At 41.3% G+C, this 13,519-nt stretch overlaps 1 long non-coding RNA gene across 1 annotated transcript in view; it reads right to left on the minus strand.

Moving 5' to 3' along the window:
- Positions 1–3,842: 3,842 nt before the first annotated feature.
- Positions 3,843–13,519, minus strand: part of LOC126416718 (uncharacterized) — a 58,767-nt gene continuing 49,090 nt past the window's right edge. Inside the window, exon 2 of the long non-coding RNA XR_007575506.1 lies at positions 3,843–4,243. This is a non-coding gene — a long non-coding RNA (uncharacterized LOC126416718). The remainder of the gene's footprint in view (positions 4,244–13,519) is intronic.

Below are 13,519 nucleotides of genomic sequence, written 5' to 3' on the forward strand. Positions count from 1 at the left end.
GGTGTATGAGAATACTGTCTGTGAAATCTGTTGCGATTAGAATTAGTAGTCAAGAAGTAATAGATTAAAACGTGATGTGTAGCCTTACACTGTAACCTTGCTCTTTAGTGAAATGTGGACGTACACCAATTCAGACGAGAAGATAACAGAACATTTGAAAAGTGTCGCGCTTCTCTCACATGACGTCCTCAAAGCCATGGAACGACGCAGTCAGGTAGAATCAGTATTTATTGTCTTCTGAAAAGTATTTGGCTCAGTGCCTCCCAAACGATTATTTTAGAAAGTAGTTTCGTATGGGGGTATGAAGTGAAATTAGTGAGTGGACTGAGGATTTCTTGGTGGGGAGGATAAGCAAGTTATCTTGGATCAAGGATCATCAACAGATGCAGAATAACATAAGGTGTGCCACAGGGAAATGTGCTGGGATCTTTTCTGTTCGTGCTGCAGACAATATTAACAGCAGCCTCATACTTTTGGCAGATGATGCGGTTATCTGTAATGAAGTACTGTGTGAAAAAAGCTGCACCAACGTTCAGTCAGATCCTAATAAGATTTCAAAGTAATATAAAGGCTGGCAATTTGCTTTAAATGTTCAGAAATGTAACATTTTGCACTTTACAACTAGGAAAACACTTAATTTCATATGACTGCAATATCGATCGGTCACAAATGGAATCGGTACGTATACCTCGGTTTGTATGGATATGGAACGGAAAGACCACATAGGTTCAGACGTAACTAAAGCAGGTGGCAGACTTCGATCCGTTAGTAGAATACTAGAGAAATGCAATCAGTCTAAAAAGGAGATTGCTTATCAAAACACTGGTGCAATCCATCCTGGAATATTGCTCAAGTATGTGAGACCCATACCAAGTAGTGCTAACATGGGAGAGTGAACGTATACTACTGTATGGTCACAGGATTTTTGAGCCATGAGAGACCTAGAAAAAGGTAGACGCGTGAAAGCCTACTTAGCAAGTTTTAAGCACCAACTCTAAATGATGAATCTACGAATACTCTACAACCCCCCACGTGTAGCCGCCATATGGATTTTGAAACTAGGTTACAGAGCACACGGTCGTAGATTCAAATCCTGCCTCGGGTATGGATGTGTGTGATGTCCTTAGGTTAGTTAGGTTTAAGTAGTTCTAAGTTCTAGGGGACCGATGATCTCAGATGTTAAGTCCCATAGTGCTCAGAGCCATTTGAACCATTTTTTACAGCGCGCACAGAAACGTTTAACCAATCACTCTTCCCACAGATACAACGGAAAGTGGCCTCCACCACACAGTTCACAGTGGTTTGAAGATCTATAGATATAGATACAGATGCAGATGTAGACTGAAAGAAGCGTTCGGTTTACAGGACACGTCAAGCAACATCAAGGGATCTCAATTTCGTAACGCGGAAGGAAGTGTGTGTGTGTGCGTGTGGGGGGGGGGGGGGGGGGAGGGGGGGGAGGCAAAAACTGTAAAAGAAGACGCAGACTTCACTACAGTAAAAAAGTTCAGAGTGTTGTATGTTGCAGTACTTATTCAGAGATGAAGAGACTTGCACACGACAGATTATCGCGAAGAGATGCGTTAAACTAGTCTTCGGACTTAACGACCACAACAGCAATGAGTCGTATCAGTAGAAAAGAGAATATTCTCTGGAGAATATTTTCGGAGCAAAAGAACATTCTCTGAGAAAGTTCTCAGTTTCGCAGCATATTGAGTCGTATGAATAAAACATAGAATATACTTTATACTCAGATGTTCGGAGAAAGTTCTCTGGTTGGCATGAATAAAGCGAGTCTGAGAATATACTTCACCTGAGTATCTTCTCAGTGTGGGTTGAAGGGTGGGGGAAGTTGCTCAAAGCAAAGTATATTCTCCGATTTCGTATGAATAAAGCCAAAGAAGTTTCTCACAAGCGGAGAACATTCTCTGTTTTTGTGAGTGAGCTCCATAGCATACTTCGAGCTGAGTGAGTTGTGTTGTGATTAAGCGTTACAGAGTGTTTTTAGCGAAAACGGCGGAATTTATGTTTCTTGAAAGGCAAAAAAAGATATACGTAGTACGCAGGAAGACAGAAGAAAGGAACTGTAGAAGTTTGTATAGATTTAACAGTCAAAACATTAATTGGCTGGCGAATCACTTTCTTCCGGAAAATCACGAAAGAAGAGGAGGCACCCTTTCCAATGAATGCAAAATGAAAATATTTTTGCGCTATTTAGCGGATTCAGGCTTTCAGATAAGTGTAGGAGAAGATTTGGGAGTACACCAGACTACAGTATCACTAACATTTTCGTATGTTCTGCAACAGGTCAACAGGAAAGCACCGTTGGGGATCAGATTTCTGAGAAATATTAACGAACTAGAAACAGCGAAAGTTAAATGGCAATCGAGATACAAGTTTCCATGTGCGGTAGGGGCCCTAGACTGCACTCACATACCTATAATGAAACCTTCTCCACATGGAGACAAATACGTCAATCGAAAGGGCTTTCCATCTATAAACGTGCAGGCGACGTGTGACAACAGTGAAATGTTTACGAGTGTTGATGCTTCATGGCCAGGGTCTGTACATGACGCTAGGATATGGAGAAACTCCGATGTCTATCGTATATTGCGTGAGAACCAGTGCAACGCCCTAATTTTAGGAGACGAAGGATATGGCATTGCACCGTGGTTAATGACACCATTTCAAAATCCCGAAACACCTGATGAGAGAGCATACAACAGACTTCACTCTAAGGAAAGGGTGATAATCGAACGGTGCTTTGGACAGGTGAAAAGGCGTTTCCCAATTCTGCAAAATAAAATAAGGCTTGCCCAAACAAAAATCCCCAGTGTGATAATAGCCTGTTTTGTTTTGCACAACGTAGCGAAACATGTAGGGAATGAGGATTTTGAGGCACCTAGTGATGACGACAACAATCTTCCAGTACTGGGAGAAGAGGAAACAGCAAACGTACGTGTACTTGGAACAAATAGAAGACGGGAAATTGTAAATGTAATACGACAACTGTAATGTATGGGTGTCTGCCCAAACATTGAATAATTAAACCCAATTTGATATTTTTTGTAATTACAGTAATTATTCCCTCATGAAAATAAAGCACAGTGCTCTGATGTTACGTAATAAAATGCTGTTTAGTGTTGTTTTTTTTTTCATTCTCTATCATCGATTTTACTTTCAACAAAAATTGTTTATCATGTAACTATTCAAACTGGAACAGAGATACTACTGTAAATAGCTTTGGACACAACAGGTTAACATGAACTGCTGGAACCTTAATGTAATTTCTGTACTGTAACTTCAGCAGATTGATGACACAAGTTTTTATTTTACTTTACCCAAATTGTTCCAAGGATGTGGTGAAGGTATTTGCCATGTGCTACAGTGAATAAGTGTACAACTGTCTAACCTGCAGCATTTAAAATACAAACAAGTTAGCCATACTCTTTTTGCTTTACTTTACCAGAAATTGTTTCAAGGATGTGGTGAAGATATTTGCCAGGTGCTACAGCAAATAAGAGCACAACCGTCTTACCTGCAGCATTTAAAATAGAAACAACTTACTCTTATTGCTTTACTGTACCAAAAATTAGTGGTGAAGGTATTTGCCAGATGCTACAGTAAAACAAGTTACTCTTTTTGCTTTACTTTACCAGAAATTGTTTCAATGATGTGGTGAAGATACTGGCCAGACACAACAATATAAGTGCGTACACTTTTTTAACATTTCAAATTGGATTATATTATTCTTATTGTTACATTGAAAAGACATTTGTACTGAATAATTTTTGTAAGAGGATATGGAATTCGGTAAATGAGGAATGTAAATAAAAATTCACTTAAAAAGATGTTTTTATTAATAAAATTCGGTATGTAAATAAGACACTACACAATTTGTTTTATTGTTTATCTTCATCACGCATCAATTTCTGCTGCTTTCGTTTCAGTATGTCCAATTGATACAATAGCATCAGCCTTTGAGCTCTGGAGTAGACAAATTACGTGTCTAATCTGTTTCCATGCTTAATCTCCGACGTTTAGGCACACTCTCATGCCCCGAAGCAGACGATTGAGAAGGTAAGACGACTTCGGGGCCCACGAGATCCATATGGTCAGCTGGAACAATTAGTGGTAGCTGCAAAATTGACTCTTGTTCATACAATGTGCAGTCTGTGTCAGCTACCTCCGAATTCCTTGGTGAAGTGATGACAGGTGGAACCACCACCTACTGCACAAGCTCCTAATGAAAATTAAAAAAAAAAGTAATAGTAGTGTGTCAGGATTCAGTTTCTAGTTAGTAAATATACCAAACAGGTTTACGCAGAAATGTGGGAGGGGTTCGTCCAATTTCATGCATAGTGCACTGTGATACTTTTACTGAAAAGTGGTGTATAGTAGACGAAATTTACCAAACATTGTTTCATTTTCACATATTAAAAATACGTATTTTTCTGAATCACAATTTCAAAGCATTAAGCGCGTAATAAAAAACTCGGAAAGTATGGGACTTACCAGGAACTCTGTGGATAGTTGGGTTGCAGTCATCTCCGTCCAAAAACTTTAAAAATATCTGCTCCCAATTTTTCAGGGAAATCTTAATGTTTCCCGTCTTATTAACATCCATTTTCGCTTTGATACGGGATTTCATATTGTGCAGTTTCTTCATTATCTGCCCGTCCGTTATTTCTTTCCCGAAACTAACCATATAACGGTGTTGTATTTCTTTAATACAATCCCCTTTCTCTCTTCCTGCGGCCGGAGTTTGTGATTTACTGATGATTGCGGGGTAATCTTTAATAACGTTGATAAAGGCTAATTCTGAGTCTTCCATTTCGGCACAGAAATAACTTGAGAAAACTTTCGCTAACACAAAACACACGCAAACGAAACAAACTGAGAACCAAAGATGTTGGATTTTAATCTCTTTGTTGAGAACTTACTCAGTAAGGAGGGGAGGTAGAGAGAAAGTACTCCACGGTCAGAGATTATGCTTCCTAGTTTTTATTCATACGAAATTGAGAACTTTCTTTGAGAATGTTCTTTTGCTCTGAGTATCAACTCTGGGGAATGTTCTCGTTTTTATTCATACAACCCATTGTCTGAAAGGGAGTTCTTTCTCACTACGTCCCCGCGTCCGTCACAGGACACACATGTAATCTTACATTTCATTCAACTCACTCAAACAGGCAAACTATTCAATGTACAAATATGTAACTGGCATCTGTATGTTCTGCAAGAGTTGCACCGTGTTTAGATTTTATTTTATGTGCGCTAACAAATTTTAAAACGATGTAAAGTCATTCGAAAATTCATTTTCTGACAATGTTACCGAATTTTCGACAAGCGGGAAGCTTTCTTCTTATTGAAGACGCATTAGCGAATAAAATCTTAAGAATACCCACATTTTCATCTACTCCAAACCGAAAGAAACAGAATTTTCTAAGACGAGACAATTTTGGTTAAATATGGCACATAATGGTCTGCTTGCCTGTCAAGTACTTAAATGATCGCTCTTGCGGTTTCGTTACGAGAAGCAGGTAGCTAGATTTCTAATAAACCAGTTATTGTTTTTCTGTTCCGCTTACTTATTTCTAATACAGCAAAACATAAGATTTTTGCTATGAGAAAACATGATGAAGAACATCTGAAAATTTTATTGACACAGCTGTCTGGTGTAAACCTAAGTCCTACACCAACCTGGGTCTGCTAAATAGCACAAAAATATTTTCATTTTCACATCGTTTGAAAGGTCGCCCCCTCTTCTTTCATGCTTTTTGAAAGGAAGTTTGCCACCCAGTTAATGATTTTTTAATTATTAAACCTATATTCCGACATAATTGTCGCAAGGAGTGTGACCAAAATATAACTTAAATGTTTGTTTGACGCTACGATAGTGAAGCCATAGTCACAGTACATAATTTTTTTTTCTTTAAGAAAAAGGGGGGGGGGGGGTTACATTCCTGGTTTCAGCGAACTACGTCGTCATTTTCAAATGTAAAAAATCAGTTGGAGAATATACAATGGGAATTATGACCGTATATCTTACAGCTTTAAAGAGGTTGAAATTTCACTGATGGATTTGTTACTCAGATGACGAATCCACTTTCGAAATCATTAAGCGCTCTTCAACAGACAAGATCGCATAAAATAGTTCTTTATTTAAGACAACCGGTTTCAACAGATTTCACTGTCATCTTCAGGTTTTAAAATCTTTTTGTTGTAAAACATCTTCATTTTGCGCTGAACCTCACAAGATGTCAAGTGGATAAAAATCAGCACACTTGACATCTTGTGCCCGAGGTTCAGCGTAAAATGAACATGTTTTACAACAAAAAATTTTAATACCTGAAGATGACAGCAAAGTCTGTTGAAACCAGTTGTCTTAAGTAAAGAAATATCTTATGCGACCTAGGCTGTTGAATGGTTTTTTACAGACGTTCATACACCTCATTTGAAGTGTCCCCAGCAGAGTTCAGCCGTCGTAAAGGCGCAAGATGGACACACCCCATATTAATGTGCACTAACAGATGTCTGGATACTTTTAATCAGATAGTAGGCTGTTTAGGTTTTTATGTTGGTGACGCCACGTAGCGCTCTATGAAAATCACTGGCTGTGCTGTGTGCAGTCTGTGGCTGGTTGGCATTGTTGGAATATTCGCTATTGTATTGTTGGGCAGTTGGATGTGAACAGTGCGTAGCGTTGCGCAGTTGGAGGTGAGCCGCCAGTAGTGGTGGATGTGGGGACAGAAATGGCAGAGTTTTGAGAGCGGATCTGCGTCCGTCAGAAAAAGGAAATTTGTAAGACTGGATGTCATGAACTGATATATATATATAATAACTTTTGAACACTATTAAGGTAAATACATTGTTTGTTCTCCATCAAAATCTTTCATTTGTTAACTATGCCTATCAGTAGTTCGTGCCTTCAAAAGTTAGAATCTTTTATTTAGCTGACAGTATTGGCGCTCGCTGTATTGCAGTAGTTCGAGTAACGAAGATTTTTGTGAGATAAGTGATTCATGAAAGGTATAGGTTATTGTTAGTCAGGGCGATTCTTTTGTAGGGATTATTGAAAGTCAGATTGCGTTGCGCTAAAAATATTGTGTGTCAGTTTAGTGTTGATCAGAATAAGTAAAGAGAGAAATGTCTGAGTACGTTCAGTTTTGCTCAGCTGTTTGAAAATCAAATAAAGTAAGAGGTTTACCAGCACAGTCATTCTTAATTTTTCTAAGGGGATGTTTCAGTCTTAAATAAAGAAATATCTTATGCGATCTTGGCTGTTGAATGGTTTTTTATAGACGTTCATACAAGTCATTTGAAGTGTCCCCAGCAGAGTTCAGTCGTCATAAAAGCAGAGGGCTGGACACACCTCCATATTAATGTCCAGAAATAGATGTCTGGATACTTTTGCTCAGAGCAGCCTGCACAGAAAAGGTTGCATGTTTACTTCCCCCTGCCTTTTATACTGGCGGGTCGAATTCTCGAGACATCTAGTCGTCATTCCTCCATTACATGGGGGCTGCAGGACACCTTGAGTACAAAACTTCATTTAACCCACGATAACTTCAGAGTTCCGTAGAGCGTAATACAGTCACTTCTTAATATTGCCTCTAATCACTTAAACAATGTGACATGCTCCAGATGTTCGCCAGTAATCCTGTACTCGGATACCATCGACTTAGTTCTTATAGAAATTTTCTTCGATTTATATCCACATTTAAAGAGAGCTGCTATTCAGTAAAGCAAATTGAAAAAGTTTGTCCAAGGTTTTTCTTCATTTCCTTGTGGTCGTCCAACAACAATACTTTCCTTTAGCAGCAACATCTTCAGTAAACAGTTTGCTAGTCCTGCTTATTTGACAAATTTTCTGTGTATAACGTTAGGTATCCTATTACATTTCCTTGTGTCACACCCCATTTTACTTTCATTTATGATGAATATTTGAATATTAACCTTCTAGTATAACCACCTGTGTCCTATTGATCACAGACTCATATCCACGGAGATTCATGGTACGACGAACCCAGTTTGTAGGCTGGAATGTTCCTCGGTGAATAGTTTCCCGTGGCAATTCCCCAGCTCGTGCGTTGTTGACGGAGAGATAAGGGACACTGCGGTTCGCGGTCCTCCATTTCCTCACACTGACGGCTCTCCAGTCCAGTGATTCAGTGTCGTCCTTCGCCGAGCAATGACGAGTTCCCCAGTTTCCAGTGTAGGCTTGTCTCCGCAAGAGTTACTCAGTGTGACTAACCTTGTAGACGCCTCGGGTTGCATTTCTCCTCTTATGCCGAACGGTGACTCGAAATGAGATCTGAAGTAAGAGAGGGAAGTTGGAGCTTAACATCGTACCGATGACTCCCATGTAAGAGCCGTGAAATGAATTTTGAGAACTAAATTAACTTGCGGAAGGGTGTATTAGCAACGTGCACAGATAGCCAAATTGGAAGGCGACCGCTCGCGATAAGCGGGAAATCCGGGTTCGAGTCCCAGTACAGCACGAATTTTCACTGATGTCATTCCATTATACAGCTGATGGTTGTCCATATTCACAGCTGTCAATACATTTCATCTATTTCTCTCTTTCTTTCTCGGGGCATTTGTCCCTCTCCAACGCGGGGTCGGCTTGGTTATTACGGATTTGGCAGAGGGTGGCCGGATGCCCTTCCCGACGCCACCCCAAACTCCCCCCCCCCCCTTCCAGGACGGAAGAAGTGTTCCCCAGCTGTCTGCGTCTAGTTTAAGTCATGAAATAGTGCGAACGGTTTTCAAATGTCTGTGAGTCGTGTAACTGAGGCGGAACTTTGGGACCAGCCCAGTATTCACCGAACTGGATGTGAAAAACCGCCTAAAAACCACATCTAGGCTGGCCAGCATACCGGCACTCGTTGTTAATCCGCCGGGCGGATTCGATCCGGGGCCGGCGCGCCCACCCGAGTCCAGGAAGCAGCGCGTTAGCGCTCTCGGCTACCCTGGCGGGTACATTTCATAACAGATGTAATCGCCACAATGCATTCATGTCCAAAGGTGCACTGCACAGAACTTCTGAACAACGAACGCATTGCAGTGTCGTTTGGAGAGTAAGATAGTACGATTATCAAGAGTCTCCAAACTGGCAAAGAACTCAGAACTCTAGAAAATCAGCACAGCATATTTTCCAAGTGCTTGCGTGGGGTTCTTCTCACGTAGATATGCTTGTGGCCTGACTGATAATGTTCTTGCACAGGCTGACCTACCAGCAGCCGACAAAAAGTCCGATATGGTTCCTGAATTCAAAGGAAGAACGAGCGAACCATGGGAGGTCGAATAACGGAAGACAGAAAGGGAGAGACTCTCCACTAAGGAGTAAAAAAAAATATCGTATGGTATTATTGTCCGGGAGACCCTGTCTGGGGTTGTTCGACCGCCTGGTGCCACTCTTTCTCTTTGATGCCACTTCGACCTCTTGCATGCCAATGAAGATGACATGTAATGATTACAACAACACAAGAACCAAGTCTCCGAGCGAAGAAAATGTGCGACCCGGCGGGGACCCTGTGATCTAGACGCAAAGACGCAAGGCCGTTCTCTCCATTTCCGATAGGCTTTTAGCACGGCTGTTAACAGCAATTTAGCGGTTTCCCAAATCGATACAAGCTCAGCAACGACCGTTGTTGACTGATGAACATTTCGCTTCATGGGCTCTCCTTCACTCCAGACACTCTCTAAACAACTCAAGGGCTACAGCAGTGACATCATCGAGTTCAAGGAGCAGTTTAATGTGCAAGTCCAGTCCCAGGTAGCCTCATTCACATCAGACCTTCTAGTGGTTGATACAACAGGGGCTATGTACATTCTGGCAGAACTTTTTCACTCCCTGAAGTTCGAAGTCCACGATTCCACCTACAGTATCCAACCATGCATTGCCAGTTCATACCTGCAGGATCTTTGCTCCACACATGAACTAGTTGTTTCACGTACCCCCATCGTCCCCCCACCGTCACCACAGGATTTGAGTCACATGTTGCACTCTTACCCTCTGCTATGCCCCACTTCTTTAAAGTGCGGTTCCTTTTGTGCTCAGAGATAAGGTTCATAGCGAGCTCTAACACTTACAGGATGAAAGTGCCTTGACCCCAGTCTCCAACAGTCAGTGGAGCTTTCAAAACCAATACTAATGCCCAGTCCGTCTTTGATGTCTACCCTATACCTAAAGTAGAAGACATCATGGTGCACCTCGCCGGTGGCAAGATCTTCACAAAAATTGATTTGTGCGCTGCATATCTCCAGTTCCTACTGGATGAGGCTTCTAAAACATGTTGGTCATCAACACTCCGTTTGGAGTTTTTCGATAAATCGACTTCCCTTTGTCACTGCCAGTGCACCGACTATCTTTCAACGCTAGACGAGAGGTACTGGGGATGACGGACTACTTCGATGATATTATGGTTACTGGTAAAAAATGCTCAAGATATAGCCTTCAATCTTGACTCCTTATTTGATGTGCTTCAGCGGTCCAGTCTCAAGTAGAACAAGGACAAATGTTGTTCTTTTGTACTACAATTCGAACATTTGGGACATGTGTTCAGTACATTGGCCCATACTTCACTACATCCAGACCACCTAGAAACTCCCAGCCCCAACGATACTAAACAATTAAAACCTGTGCTCGAACAACTCAACTGCTGTAGAAAATTCATTACTCATGTGGCGGTGATCGCTGAACCACTCCATCAGCTGCTGCAGAAAGATGTTAAGTGGAACTGGACTTCCACATGCAATAAGGCTTTCCAGGATCTCAGACAAGCTCTTCACGGTCCAACCATTCCAAGCCCTTAAACTTGGCAGCTGATGCATTATACTATGTCCCGTGACAATGATGGGACCGAATAGCCTATTGTGTGTGTTTCCAAGAAAATAACATATGCAATGTACGAGTAATTACCTCTAAACAAAGAAGGAACACCTGGTAGCTATCTTCGCCCAGAAGAAGTTCCACCGTTACATGTATGGCAGACATTTTACTCTATTAACTGGTCACAAACGTCTTTTGCCGCTGTTCAAAGCCAGCTCCAACATTTCATTCAGAACAGAGCGTTGTCTCCAGCGATGGGCTCACTTCCTGTCAGGATGCATCTACAACATACAGTCTGGGTCCGTGGCGTAACGTGCCAATCCTCTCAAAATACCTGGAGTTCAGTGCCTGGAGTCTGTTCCAATATGGATACCAAAGCAGAAGAAGTAATGACCAACTTCCCTTTGTATTCAACAGTCATCGCTCTCTATATCGTCCCTCTTCTTCTCATTTGTGTCGATAATTTTTCGTATGAGTTACCGCACGTTTGTATGAACGGCTAGTTTTATATGCTGGCGACAAAGAAATGTGCTACGTGGACCAAAACTGACTGAATTAGTGCTTTGCAAAAGTTCGCTTCTTAATATACCATGCACACAGATTGTCAAAATATATGTATAAACATTGCCTGATATTAAACAATGCCTTTGAGAGAGACAATACAACTACCTACTTAGCTATCTTGTTGCAGTGATAACAGTAAAATCCTTTTCTAACCTGGATTCAACGGTAAAATGTTTTTCAGTAACTTAATTTAAATTAATTTCACCTTTTTACTGAAACCTGTTATCTCACTCTTGTTGAGCAAAGATCTTGATGCTGGTACAGGCTAGAGCTCTGAAATTTATTCTCACTTAAATTTTACTGCAACCAGTCTGGCATAAATGAAATGACTGTCACATATTAAGCAAAACTGTTTAAAGTTAATCACTCTGCTTATCTTGTCGAGTGAATCTCATAAATAATCAATCTTTCCAACTTTAACGTAATTGCTCCCTCTGCGCCATTACGACACGAAAGGCATATGGCTAGAAGAATCTCTGTACCGGTACCAGATATCTTATATTATGATCTTCTTAATTATCTCACATGGAGGAAAATGAAATGAAAGAACACATAATTACGTTCAATACATACACTGTGAAATAACATTGACGTGCATCGCCACCTACAACAAAATACGTCCATAGATTTTTCGCGTCCAGAACAAAAGCAAAAGAATTAAGACCATTTTCCTTTAGCATCAATGGCATAATTCATTGTCAAAGATTTTATAGAATGACCTCTCTGGAGTGTTACCATTCATAGATAACACGTAGTTACATTCATTTTTTCATAGTCAATATTAACTAAATTTCAGCATTCTTTCACTTTCTGTAGTTTCAAATTTATTTACAACTGTGGGTAATCTGCGCTTTTAGACTAACACACAGCTTTTTTTCTCTGTCGTTCTTTCACTTTGTTGACGCGGCACACCTTTAACATATTTTTTTCAGGTGACGGAACACCAGCGGTCTTTAGACAACCCAGTCACGTGGGAAGTACTTTGATTGGGGACCATGATTGCCTAGCAGACCGCAGACAACTGGATCATACAGAAGGCAAGACTACTGATATCGTCGAAATAAACTATCAACTCTCAATGGCATCCTAGTGCTTTAGAGGGTCAATGCTCGCATCTAAGTGGTGATTCCATAAGCCTTCAGACAACGCAACCTGACACTCATCCATGAAGGTCATTGAGGAACAGACATGACCATACGACTGGCTCGCCAACATGTATATTGGAAAGTTATTGACAACGATATTGCTAAAATTCTTGCAGCATGCATCAATTGTCAGAGTAAATTGGTAGATTTTAGCTCAGCGTCTCTGGCTGGACACATCATCACCATGGTCTCACCACCATTTAGATTTTGCAAGCCCTTTTTTGGGATACTCCTGATTAATTGTCATTCATGAAGGCTGTGGTTTCCTGTATGTGTCTAGGAAGTCATCAACATCCTCAGCGAAAAGAATGTAAGCACTGGATCGCAGTTTTGTCATCGAGGGGCTCTCAGAAACTATAGTGAGAGATAATGGGCACCAGTTTACATCCACTGAATTTGACACTTCTTCTTCACAAAATGGCATCACCTGGGTGCACATAGCATCCATCTATCTATCCATCGGTTTCACAAAGATATTTGCACGCACATTAAACACGCAAATGCTCAGATTGCACCAGCATCATGTGTCGGATGAGACACTCTGATTGTTCTTGGCCTTCTGCCACTCCTCCCCACAGGATGGCTCTAATCCGGACGAAGAACTGCATGGGTGGCCACATCGATACCAACCGCTGATTATTCACCTGACTGTTCTTCACCCTCCCTTACTGGTGATTGAACCATCATTGATACTCTCTTCTGGATGAGGTCTAGGAACTTGTCTCCTTCAAAATTCCACCAACATTTGGTGCAGCAGGCAGTTTGGGAAACTCCAGGATGGCTCCAGGTGACACAAACATATCAACCAGGGGCACCCTCACAGCCCACCAACAGCCACCACCACAACACGTCGTGTGGTTTCTGGATGTTGATGAGGTAAGTCCTCGCACAACTCAGGCACCAGCGTATATACACAGCAGCCCTCTGGGGCTGCAGGTCGCCACCAGGAAGACAGTAGCTTCCCGGGGCTTCAGGA

Source organism: Schistocerca serialis, chromosome 8 (genome assembly GCF_023864345.2).
Source record: "Schistocerca serialis cubense isolate TAMUIC-IGC-003099 chromosome 8, iqSchSeri2.2, whole genome shotgun sequence".
Lineage (NCBI taxonomy): Eukaryota > Metazoa > Arthropoda > Insecta > Orthoptera > Acrididae > Schistocerca > Schistocerca serialis.